Source organism: Pleurodeles waltl, chromosome 8, assembly GCF_031143425.1.
Source record: "Pleurodeles waltl isolate 20211129_DDA chromosome 8, aPleWal1.hap1.20221129, whole genome shotgun sequence".
Taxonomy (NCBI): Eukaryota; Metazoa; Chordata; class Amphibia; order Caudata; family Salamandridae; genus Pleurodeles; species Pleurodeles waltl.
The window spans coordinates 59276623-59289737 of NC_090447.1; positions in this window are offsets into that span (position 1 = coordinate 59276623).

Below are 13115 nucleotides of genomic sequence, written 5' to 3' on the forward strand. Positions count from 1 at the left end.
CAATTTCATGGTGGTGGACAACGATCAGATTATCCATTACTGAGCTATTGCCTATAATTTCACATACATTGCCATTCTCACTGTCCCATCAAATTGATGCTGTATGTACAATGAGGTGGTGGTTCCATTGTTTAAATAGTGACAGCCTACACACTCTTGTGTCCCTTAGATACCTACCGTTGTGGATTAATAGAAGGAGGAGACAACCCCTGTGTACAGACCCCTTGTGGACTTGGCTACACTGGAGGACAGGCACATTATACTCACCTATAGACTGGACAGGGTCACAATCACAGAGCTGTGTGCCCAATTGGAGCCTGACCTGATATCAGCTATCCGTCATCGCAATGGGATCTCCCCTCTTGTGCAAGTGCTATCAGTGCTCAATTTCCTGGCAAATGGTTCCTTCCAAGTGACAGTGGGCTTGGCAGCAGGAATGTCACAGCCAATGTTCTCAATCGTGCTGGCAAGGGTATTGTCTGCCTTGGTGAAACACATGTACAGCTACATTGTTTTCCCTCAGGTGGAAGATTTGGCCACTGTGAAGGCAGGATTCTATGCAATGGGACATATCCCCAATGTTATTGGGGCAATTGACTGTACACATATTGCGTTTGTCACCCCTCTGCCAGAATGAACAGGTGTTCAGGAATTGGAAGAGTTGCCACTCACTGAATGTGCAAATGGTGTGTCTGCGGAGCAGTACATCTCCAACGTCACTGCCAAGTATCCTGGGTCGGTGCATGACGCCTTTGTCCTGAGGAATAGCAGCATCCCAAATGTGATGGCCCAACTACAGAGGCACAGGGTGTAGCTAATAGGTGAGCCTGAGTCCCCACCCACTGTATGTCAGTGTATGCCTTCAGGTGTTAGCCCCATAGCATTGTGTTGTTGTGTAGCCTTTTTAAGTATAGCTCCATGTACGTTAGTTTAACATACTAGGCCGCTGTGCACTTTGCCCTAGATATATTTTATTCAGGTTTGCACTGTTATTTTACAATAACCAGTTTTTACGGTCTTGTTTTAATTTCTTCTATCACACTGTTTAGCTTCGTTCAGCACTGTGTTCTCAAACAATGCATTCTTGATCGCCCTGTGCTTCAGTCAAGGCTACAGTCTGGTACATTGCCGGTAAACGTGGTAGAGGTTTAGTCTCCAACATTCGTAGAAAATACACATCCTTACATGGGGACATTTTCTTAGAACAGCTGCTGTGTTAGTTATAAAAACACTTTCTAGTCCTAGTACAGATTCCAGCCAGGGAACCACAACTGTATTCTGAATGCCCCGTTTCAGATGCTGATGCAGATTACAGGCCTTTGCTCAGGTATGAGGGTTGATGTCCTCCCGGGGGAACCTGAAAGGCAGGCTTAGAGCTTAACATGCTGTGCTCGAAATATAATTTAGAGAGGGAATAATCTATCAATACTAATGGCACTATGATAGCCTTATTCTTGTGCTTCACTCTCACCGTCACCATTTTAATATTACTGTGTTGTGTAGTTCTGGTTATTGCAGTTCATGCTTTGCTATCCAAAATGCAGTTGTTTTATTAAACCAATCTTTAAAACTTATACTGCCTTTATTGTCATTTATATATGAGACCGAACTGTGTATGAGAGAACCGGTTGTGACCTGAGTGACCACGACTTCCCTGAGAAGTACCGATATGCCATGCGCTCGGCTGCCCAATTGTCTCTATCATTTGGGAGAGATGAGGCACTGCTAGTTAGCCGGAGCAAAACCCGGATTTGGAGTGACAAGCGTCATCCACAGTGGGTCAGACTCAGTCCCCCACACTGTGGACGATCTTGCTGCTCAAAATCCAGTAGTCTCATTAGGATAATGAAAGCCTACGCGACATTGCGCCTCCAACGTTTGGTCAGGCTCTAGTTTTCGGGTCCACCGGAATATCTCAGTCTCATTTTATATAATGACACCTCAGTTCCGTATACGGAGACGTCCGTGGTACTGAGGATTTCCACCACAGACATATAGGTAATCCTATTTCAGCTGGCGGTTGTTCAAGCTTGAACTTTAAAAGGAAAAAAACCCATCTTGGTGTGCCTTCTCTGAACTCTTAGTGCTTTATGATGGCGAATCCCCAGGTTGTACAAATAGCTGTTAACATGAGACAACCTCTCACAGCACACTTACTAGCAAATGGCCTCACGGCCCAGGGAGGTCCAGCCACCTTTGTGGTGGACGCCCACGCAGCTAATAGAACAGAGCTTTTTTACTCTTGGGTCACATTTCCAGCAGTTGATGGGAACACAAATACATTTCACACATATACAGTTGCGAACGCGCCTGGACAATACAGGGCGTACGCATATTTAGAGATACCTCTATCTTATCAAGAACATAATAATTGGCTTGATGGCGCCCTACCCCATACAATATTACCAGTTAGGTTAGGTCCACTAAGTAATGACGGTCCTACCTGGCCTTTATTGGCCACATATACACCACATCCTGCGGTTGCGAATTTAGCAGTAGCTGAGGTTCAATGCTTCTATATTGAATTAATAGCAATATACAGACCGTTGGTGCAATTTGTGATGCAATCGTTAAATACAAACCCAGCGCGTGCTGCTCCAGAACAACCACATGCAGTAACACCAGGTATAAATCCGGTGACTGTACATTCAATTATGGGTAAGGTCCCGGCCAAAGGGGAAGAGACTCCGTTTTGGCTGGCACAACAAATTAATACGCTGGAAGCAGTATTTCCCCATACCGGACCTCAGGATAAACATAGGATATTAACTATGTGCTTGCCCTTTGGGATGGTCCATACAGTTGAAAACTGTAACACAGGGGGCACGGTATTTGCCGCGCTCTCTACAACTGCACACAGTACACCGACACTTGCCAACCTACCGGAAGTGCTTCAACAAATTCAAGATGAATACGGGGCTGCCCCGGCCTTAGATTTGGGAATGCAACTGATGGGCAATTTTGCCACAGTTTCTTCAATTATCTTAAGTAATCTTAAAGGGGAAGCAGTTGCACTTGCAGTTCGCATGCGGCTCCGTGACGTTCCGCAACAAGATCAAGAACGAGTGCTGCCTAAAATAATAGCGGAAACATATTCGAGTATCGGTCGAGATAGACTTGGGGCTAGACCACAAAAACCTCAATTTCAGGGTAAAATTAATAAAGATAATACTGAACAACAACCTGAGGGTAATAAGAAATGCTGGGATAAAAAGCAACAAACACCTAAAAAGGAAAGGGGAGAATCTCCACGTATGGAGACCCAACAGAATAGATATAATCTCAGGAATACAGATAATATAAAAACGCCTGATAGATATCAATATACTGATACACGCCAATCTCGTTCCTTTCAGGACTCATCGGAAAAAAGAAATGAGAGAGGTGGGCGATCAGAACGAAGAACAGAGTACTTGAAACCGAGACAGGAATCACAACGCTCTTCGGAGGTTTCTGTTAAAAAGGAAGAGAAACCAGTACAACAAAAACAACAATTTAAAAAGAAAAAGGTGGCAGCAGTCTCAGTCCGACATGCCACACAGGAAGAGGGTCCTCTTGAAGTACAAGAACTGGGCTCTAGCATTGCTAGACAGCGCAGCAGAGGTCACAATAGTTCACCGGAATCTTCTAGAGCATCTGGAGGTTAAAGCAACTGATGACTTTATACAAGTAGAAACAGCAGACATGCGTGTCTCCGAGCCTGATAGGGTATACAAAGTAACACTACAATTAGGAGACATTGAACGCACGATACACGCAATCTTTTGGGACCGTGTAGTCAAAGTGTATGATATCTTGTTGGCTGAACAAGACTGGCCACCTGATTTTGTCTGCACCTGCCCATATGGAGAAGAGCTCATTAATCCTTCTTTCTCACCCCTTGTTCCGGAGGAACTTGCTGAGTCCTACTCTATAGAATGGGCTCTAGCACAAGCACCCACGTTATACAGAAATCACGAGGGGTGGGATAGGGACTCTCCCTACCATGTCATTCCCATTAAAAGTGAACCTCAGCCACAACCGCAGTATCCCATAAAACATGAAGCAAGGGCACCGGTGAGAGAGATACTCACACAATTAGAATACCAGGGTGTGATTGAACCCTGTGTCTCACCGATGATTAACCCTTTATTCCCTGTAGCTAAGCCGGACCATTCATACAGAATAGTCTTAGACTACAGACATTTAAACGGACATACACGTACATATGCTATACAAAATTCACATAGCACTGCACTAAAGAGCAACATAGTGCGGAAAAAATACAAAACAACTTTAGACATCTCAAATTGGTTCTTCTGCCAGAATATAGCACCTGAAAGCAGGGACTTAACAAGGTTTAGCGTATTAGGCTCACAGAAAAAATTCTGTTGTTTGCCTCAGGGGTATAAGAACAGCCCAGGACGGTTTGCGGCTCGTGTGACTGCCATTTTACACAAGATTGACCCTGAAGCATTGTCACATGTAGATGATATATATCTCACGGATAATGAGTTACTACAACATTTAAGATGGGTAGCCCGCATTGTTGTAGGGTTTGCCGAACTTGGCTAAAATTAAACTTTAAAAAAAAAAAAATTGCCTTCCTCAGCGTCCTGTTCCTGGGATATGAGCTGTCGAGTGAACGGAAGAGCCTAGCACCACAATTGTTAGAAAAATGTGCACAATTACAACCACCAAATACGATTAAAAAACTTCAATCATTGTTGGGTTTCCTCAATTTTGGCAGAACATAAATTCCTGAATATGCAAGGCGCATAAAACCTTTATATGACTTAATATATCCCGATTTTTCAAGTAAATTCTGGACAGTTGAACATACACGCACTCTTCGAGAATTACAGACAGACATGCTAGCAGCAAAACATTTACAAACAAGGGACAACAAAACACATTTGGTCATCAGGGTAATGGCTGGGGCCATTGGTTTCACCTTTGTGACATTTTATAAAGGTGAGACAGTCCCGATTGCATACAAATCACATTTGTATTCAGCAGCTGAACAACATTTTGCACCCACAAAAAAAATTCTCACTGCTGTACAGATGCCTGTTATTAAAGAAAGACCTCTTGCCCAAGGGAAACGCATTATTGTAGTTTCTCCAATTCCAGCCCTAGAGGCTGTTACAAAAGCTAGCATTCCGAATGCAAAAGCACTACATCCACGTTGGATACAATGGGCTACGTCTCTAACAGCCACTGTTGTAGACTACATTTTCGATCCAAAGTTACAAACTCAAGAATTTTTACAATATGAAGTAGAATATCCAGTTCCAGCGAATACCTTGCCTATTGATCAGTATCAGAGTCATGTACACTGATGGCTCTGCGCAACCAGCGATTGGAACTAAACATCAATACTCTGCTGCTTGCGCAGTTGTAAGCGGCTATATGGAGGTGGAGAAATTTTGTCCCCTACATACCTATACACAGACCTTAGGGGATTGTACAGCACTATTGGCCGAGCTAAATGCTCTGCTGATGGCACTAGAACATACGGATCCAGCGCAGCCTACGCTGATTGTTTGTGATTCATATTACTGTGTCCAGTCCTTTAATGAATATCTGCATTACTGGCTCCAGAATGGGTTCAGAGATTCCAAAGGCAAAACCATAAAACACAGACTCCTGTGGGGGAAGGTAGCGGACCTGAAAGAGATGCTACCGAAAGTCCATGTTGTGCATACACTTGGACACCAGCACGTTGGAATACACGTTGCTGGAAATACTTTGGCTGATGAAGCTGCAAAGTCAGCAGTGGCAGTAGCCACTGTAGCTGCAGTGACTCGTTCGAGTTCCAAACCAGACACAGACATTTTGGCTGCCATGAAGGAAACGGCTGATGGTATGCCTTATCCTAAAGGATTCCCTAACAAATATCAATACCATATGGGAAGTATGCTGAACACTGAAGTTAAAATTCCAGGCATAGGCGTACGTGATATCCCAACAAAGATACAAGACCACATTTGATCAAAGCAGCGCATGAGTGAGTGGCATCTGCACATGCTGGTGTGGCAGCTACAATTTCACTCTTACAGGCCCGTTATTGGTGGCCCAGTCTCTACAAAGAGACTAAGCAGTATGGCCTTTGTTGTGACATCGGTCAACAAATTAAAGTTTCTACGGCCAAGCGCCCGCCGCAGACACCCCTCTTAATTTCTAACAGACCGTTACAGTGTGTGTGTACTTGGACCATTGCGGTCCACTAACACCTGATAGTGCATACAAATACATACTAGTCGCTGTTGATTCATGCTCCAGATTTGTATGGGTGTGGCCACAACGCTCGGCTGACGCTCAGACTGTTTTTAAAGATTTGCGAGTCTTTATCGGCACATATGCAGTTGCGGCATTCCATTCGGACCAGGGCCCTGCTTTCGCCTCAAGGGCATTCAGGGACACCATGGCTTCGTTGGGGGTCCAACTGCAGTACTCGTCTCCATTTCATCCCGAGGGAAATAGTGTTGTGGAGCGATTAAACCGCGATTTAAAGCAATCCTTAACAGCCAGAGTCTTAGGTACGGGTCGTAGTTGGCTAACACACCTATATGGAGTTCAGCGAGCTCTAAATAACCTGCCTAGAAGGTCCCTGGGGGGTCGTACTTCATATGAGTGCCTGTTTGGAACTCAAATGTTTGTTCCGGATCTTGATGGTCCTGGCGTGGAGGCAGCAGAAACACCTTTTGACATAAATGATTGTGTCACTGTTTTACAGGAATTACAACAGTTCCGTGAAGATAACTCTTCTAAAAGTGCTGCCTCCACAGGAATTAAGGATGTGCCTGTAACATCTACCGGCTGGATTCCCAGGATTGGGGATCTTGTATGTGAAATTGTTGCAGTGAAAAAAGAATTTGGCCCTTCTTATCAGGCACCAGTCCCTGTACTGGGGATACACGGTACCAGAACTGTTATTCTACCACCGTTGCCAGGTGCCAAAGAAAATCGTTTTGTTTCAATTGACAATGTCACACTACAGCATGTGGCCGATTCTGCACAGCCGACCAAGAGGAACATCCAGTAGTTCTCGAATTCCTCTCACTACTGGAGAAGAAGTTCCGCTACAAGTTGTTTATACTAACACTGATACCTCTCCTAGCTTGGGGAGGGTGGATGATGATCTTGCATTAGTTCCACTAACAACAAGCAATTTAGAAACATTTGATCAAATTATCTCGACTACAAGCCAGACTGATGGTGCTGTCTACAGTGTGCCACCACAGGAAACACCAACTCCACCATTGACCACAGCTACGCCATTTGCACGAACTGCCTCTGGTTACTTTTCCGACTTTAAAGATGATCTATCGGACTCGTTCGCCTCTTCGACAGCTGAACTGTCAGATGCACGTAAGCTAATACATTGGCTTAAAGAAACATTTTCATTTTTCCATGGAACTATGTATGGCTTTCCTTGACTGTCCTAGCCTTTCTACTTTGGATTGGGTTTGTTATTACTTTTTTCTTGTTAATACATAGTCATTTTCTTCCCGAGAGATCAGCGGTTGAACAGGTGGAGGAGGTTTTGAAACCACATTTTTCATCACATAAGATTCGGAGAGACTTGTCCTTTGTGAACATTTCCGCAGTACCAATTCCTGATGGGATTGTTTGGGACAAAGTAATGTTTGATATATATGGTCCCACTGAAATTATTCAAATACAGTTTGTGTTAAAATTATCTATGAATGATATAGTCATACCAGGCATTGTGTCTGATGATTGGGATGTGAAAACAGTTGATTCTATGATGACAGAATTGCAATATTATACTGTCTATGAAAACTAAGATGTTTACCAATTTAAAGAAAATTATGGTGATATGTTTTGCTATAATTATTATGGGCACCACTTCACACATAGAGCGAGTAGTCCCAAAACGATATTTAATTACACACAATGGGAACATTGTCCAACTCGCAGCAAGGGAGTTCAAAAACTTATACTGAAAAGCTTGCAGATTTTTCTGGGCATCGTCAAAAAAATGCTGAGTATTATTATTTTAAAGTAACTCCTACTAAGGGTATACATATGTTATTGACCAACACAAAATTTATATATTCTGAATCCTTTGTTTCCCGGTTATCAATAGAAGGTTATGAATATTGGTCCAAATATATTGATTTGAAGAGTGTTTGGGGAACAAAAAATTGGTAGACCAAGGGTACAGAAACATTGTTTAGAGCATGTCTCATCCATGTTCAAATGATCTTTTTGAATGAAACAGTGCAACAAACAAGTTGTTTAGGCTTAGCAACAATCGGAGAATTAAATATGCCCAGTATACCCGCCCCTGCAAAATTTGACAACTGGGAAAAGTACACGAATGCAACTATAAATGATCTCAATGAGTGGGTCCAGAATGGTACGTTTAATGCTTCACTGACACGTCGAGGCGGGTGGTTATTGTGGCCCATAGATACCAACGGGTGTCATCAGCGTTTTGTCACCTCTTCGGAGGGTTTCTGGACGAGTAGGCCAGACCCTTGTTATATATCACCAGAACATGCTGACATAATTACAACATATAGTGTAGGAAAATTGTGCCAGCAGTGGCTAAAATCATCATCACTAGATGCGGTTAAAGCACACCTCAGTCTTCTGTCTAACAACACTGACTTACAAGATTTTTTGTCAGGCCCCAAGATACCACATAGGAAGCGCTTCTTGTATGAAGTATACAATGAAATATGGAAACTTTCTCAACAAGAGGCTGTAGCCCGTTTAAGGCAAATAGACCAGGAAAATTTGAAAAAGGCATTAGCTGTTGTGGATAATGGGATTCACACTTTGTCCGACCGGATATATACAATTAACAACATTGTTTCTTCTGCTATAGACATTATACGATCTGATATGTCTTCTTTATACCATGTAAAGAGTCAGACCAGGTCCATTATATAGTTGGGTTGGACTCTTCAAACATTGAAGGCGGGTCGCGTTCCGTGGCAGCACATCAGTGCCAGGGAAATATTTTTTTCCTTTAATTTGACGCAGCAACAACAACTAATGGCTAAAAAAGAAGCGACTTATGTCATGCTTAACATTGAAAAAATAGAAAGACTGCCTTTTACTGTGGCCGAGATTCCTTCGGCAGAGTGGTTAATACACAGGGTTATTAATCTGCCTATTTCAACATTACAATTCACTTCTTGTTTGAAACACGTTCCGGTAGGCAGATATGAAAAGTTGGGAGATAGTTACATACATGAGGTGTGGGAGCTTCCCTTCTCACACAAATGCCTCAATGGCATGAAAGAGTTCTTTCTTATCGGTAGTGAATGCGAGACTTCAGTCAGCCATTCGATGATTTGTAAGCAGCTGTCCTTGCATGGGGCATGCAATGCCTCGGTTGCAAACTTGGCTTGCTATCTGAAGGGAGTTCCAGTCCCCTTGATTAAACGCACGTTCCAGGTGCTTTCAAACGGCAGCTATGTCCTTCTCAATAGTGAAGACTGTCGTGGCATGCGGGCCGGAATAGTTTACATTGTTTCGGTCTCTAAGGTTGTTACATGCTGCTGGAACGTGCTGTTTCCACCCACTAAATTAAGGGAGGTAGCTGATATCTGGCCTCATATTGCTACTTTCAAGGTGAATTTTGACAAGTTGAGTAGGCTCAAGGCTTTATTGTTTCAGAAGCATGTGGCCCTTACATCTGCAGACGAGACCTACGCACTTCAAGTGGCAAGGTCGTCGGTAGAAATACAGTCCCTGTTAAATATGAACTTTCCAAGACACTTTGGTGAACTCGTGCAACGTATATTTAATGCGTCCAGCACGGCTGGATTAGCACATTTTTTCAAAGCTGTTGGTATTGGTTTTGTTCACACCTTCTCCTCTATATTCAGTTTGATACCTTCAGCTATTCACTCAATTTTCGGAAGTATTTTGGGGGGATTTCCAATAACTTTGGCTTTATTAGCCGGCATTTTGCTGTTGCTATTGTTTTTCCGCAATGGCTGCCCTGCCCCAACAAGGATGAATGAAGGTGCTCCCATCAGCACAGCTGTGTCGTGAACGCATGATGCAGCAATTTGGAGCAACACTCTTGGAAATTTGGAGTGTGACTGGTCTTTGTCATTCGGACCGGTTTTGGATTGTGTGCAGCCTGTGTTTCGGTGCCGTTGGTGCTCTTTTGAACATGCACTGGAAGTTTGCCTTTCACAGCAATGCCCCTCAGTGATTGATGCTGACCTGTTGATGTTCTCGTTGATTGTTCATTACCAGACATGCGCACTGCGGTTGCGTTTGCTAAGAGAAGCTGATTATGAGCTACCCTTCCTGGAGGAAGTTACTGTCAACTCGTTCATGGGCACTGCACAGGATGCCGCCTTGGTTGATACTGGGGCTATGGAACACACCTGCTCCTTAATTGTTTTTGGCGCGGATTTACCAGTTTTGTCATCTGCCGAAGTGGAAGATCTCTTGCTTTCTATAACTTGTGATTAATTCGGAACAGTTCTAAATTTACATTTGTTCTTAGAATTCGGCTCTAAGCCGCATGCTCACTTAGAAATTGTCAAGTAATAAGCTTTTGTGTACTCTTAACTTGTCAAAATTAAGTAGGGTTTAAAATATATATTAGGTTAGGGTATTTTAGCTTTGGCTTGAACCACTTTCTACTGACAAGGGGAGGGTGTTGTGTAGCCATTTAAATATAGCTCCATGCACATTGGTTTAACATACTAGGCCGCTGTGCACTTTGCCCTAGATATATTTTATTCAGCTTTGAACTGTTATTTTACAATAACCAGTTTTTACGGTCTTGTTTAAATTTCTTCTATCACACTGTTTAGCTTTGTTCAGCACTGTGTTCTCAAACAATGCATTCTTGATCGCCCTGTGCTTCAGTCAATGCTACAGTCTGGTACATTGCCGGTAAACGTGGTAGAAGTTTAGTCTCCAACATTCGTAGAAAATAGTCATCCTTACATAGGGACATTTTCTTAGAACATCTGCTGTGTTAGTTATAAAAACACTTTCTAGTCATAGTACACATCAAGAGGGAGATTCCAGCCAGGGAACCACAACTGTATGCTGAATGCCCCGTTGCAGATGCTGATGCAGATTACAGGCCTTTGCTCAGGTATGAGGGTTGATGTCCTCCTGGGGGAACCTGAAAGGCAGGCTTAGAGCTTAACATGCTGTGCTCGAAATATAATTTAGAGAGGGAATAATCTATCGATACTAACGGCACTATGATAGCCTTATTCTTGTGCTTCACTCTTATCGTCACCATTTTAATATTACTGTGTTGTGTAGTTCCTGTTATTGCAGTTCACGCTTTGCTATCCAAAATGCGGTTGTTTTATTAAGCCAATCTTTAAAACTTATACTGCCTTTATTGTCATTTATATATGAGACTGAACTGTGTATGAGAGAACCGGTTGTGACCTGAGTGACTACGACTTCCCTGAGAAGTACTGATATGTCATGCACTCGGCTGCCCAATTGTCTCTACCATTTGGGAGAGATGAGGCACTGCTAGTTAGCCGGAGCAAAACCCGGATTTGGAGTGACAAGCGTCATCCACGTGGGTCAGACTCAGTCCCCCACACTGTGGACAATCTTGCTGTTCAAAATCCAGTAGTCTCATTAGGATAATGAGAGCCTACGTGACACTGTTAGGCTAATGTTTATACCTCAATACTTACAGGTGACTCTGGCTACCCAAATCTATTGTGGCTCCTGACCCCTGTGATGAATGCCAGGACAGGGGCTGAGAATCATTATATTGAGGCACATTGGCGAATAAGAGCAATAATCAAAAGGATCTTTGGCCTCCAGAAAGCCAGGTTTCGGTTCCTCCATCTGACAGATGGATCCCTGTGCTACTCACCTGGGAAGGTCTGCCAGATAGTAGTGGCATGCTGCATGTTGCACAACCTGACCCTCAGACGGCATGTGCCTTTTCTGCAGGAGGAGGAGACTGGAGATGCCCCTGTGGCAGCAGTGGACCCTGAGGACAGTGAGGATGAGGAGGCAGAGGATGAGGATGTGGCCACAGGATATCAGTTATACTTCAATACTTCCAATGACACACAGGTGAGACAGTGGAACTGATCATTGCTCTGACTATTGATTTCATCTTTGTGACTGTAACATGATGGCATTCACTTCCTTTGCATCTCAACTTACTGTCACCTATAGCTTGTCATTTCACAGGTGTTGGTGATATGACAACAGTGTCCTGATGTGATTACTACAGACAGTTACAGGTTATTAATTGTATGCTTTCACAGTGTTCAGATCATTTGCAGTAGATGTGACTGTTCCCCTAAATGCACATTCTCAACACATAAAATACGAATCAGTCAAGTTGTGTTCAAGGGTGTTTATTGTAGTGCTATAAAATTGAGGAAAAAGTGCAATGGAATGGGGTGATGGCATAGGAAAGTCCAGGGTATTGTTCCACTCTGTTTGTAGCACTGGTCCAGTGTCCAAGGGGCCATAGGAAGCAGAGCAAAGGCAGTTCAAAGTGGACAAGGTGACAGGGTGGGACACAAGGGGGACAATCAGGAGAGTCTAATTTCCTGGCGGTGGTCTTGGCAAGAGTCTCTGGCTTCTGTCTGGGTTGCAAGGAACGTTTACGGGGTGGTTCACCTTCTGCAGGGGAGGGGTGCTGGTGGCCTGTGGGTCCTGTGGTGGGGCCTCCTGCCCACTAGCTGCAGCAGAAGTGGATGGCTGGTCAATAGACTGGCTAGTGGTAGGGGCCCGCTGGTGTGCTGCTGATTCCCTCATGATGTTAGCCATGTCTGCCAGTACCCCTGCTATGGAGATCATGGTAGTGTTGAGGGCCTGCAAGTCCTCCCTGATCTTCTGATGGTGTTTCTCCTGCAGCCACTTGTTCTCCTGCATGTTGTCAAGGATCTGACCCATTTTGTCCTGGGATTGTTGGTAGGCCCCCATGATCTTGATGAGTGCCTCCTGGAGAGTTGGTTCCCTGAGCCTGTCCTCCCCCTGGCGCACAGTGGTCCTCCCAGTGTCCCTGTTCCCCTGCTCCTCTGTCCCATGAATGGTGTGCCCACTGCCACTGACCCCAGGTCCCTGATTGTCTTTGGTATGAGGTGTAGACTGGGGTTCTTGTTTAGTTGAGCACACTGCTAATTGAC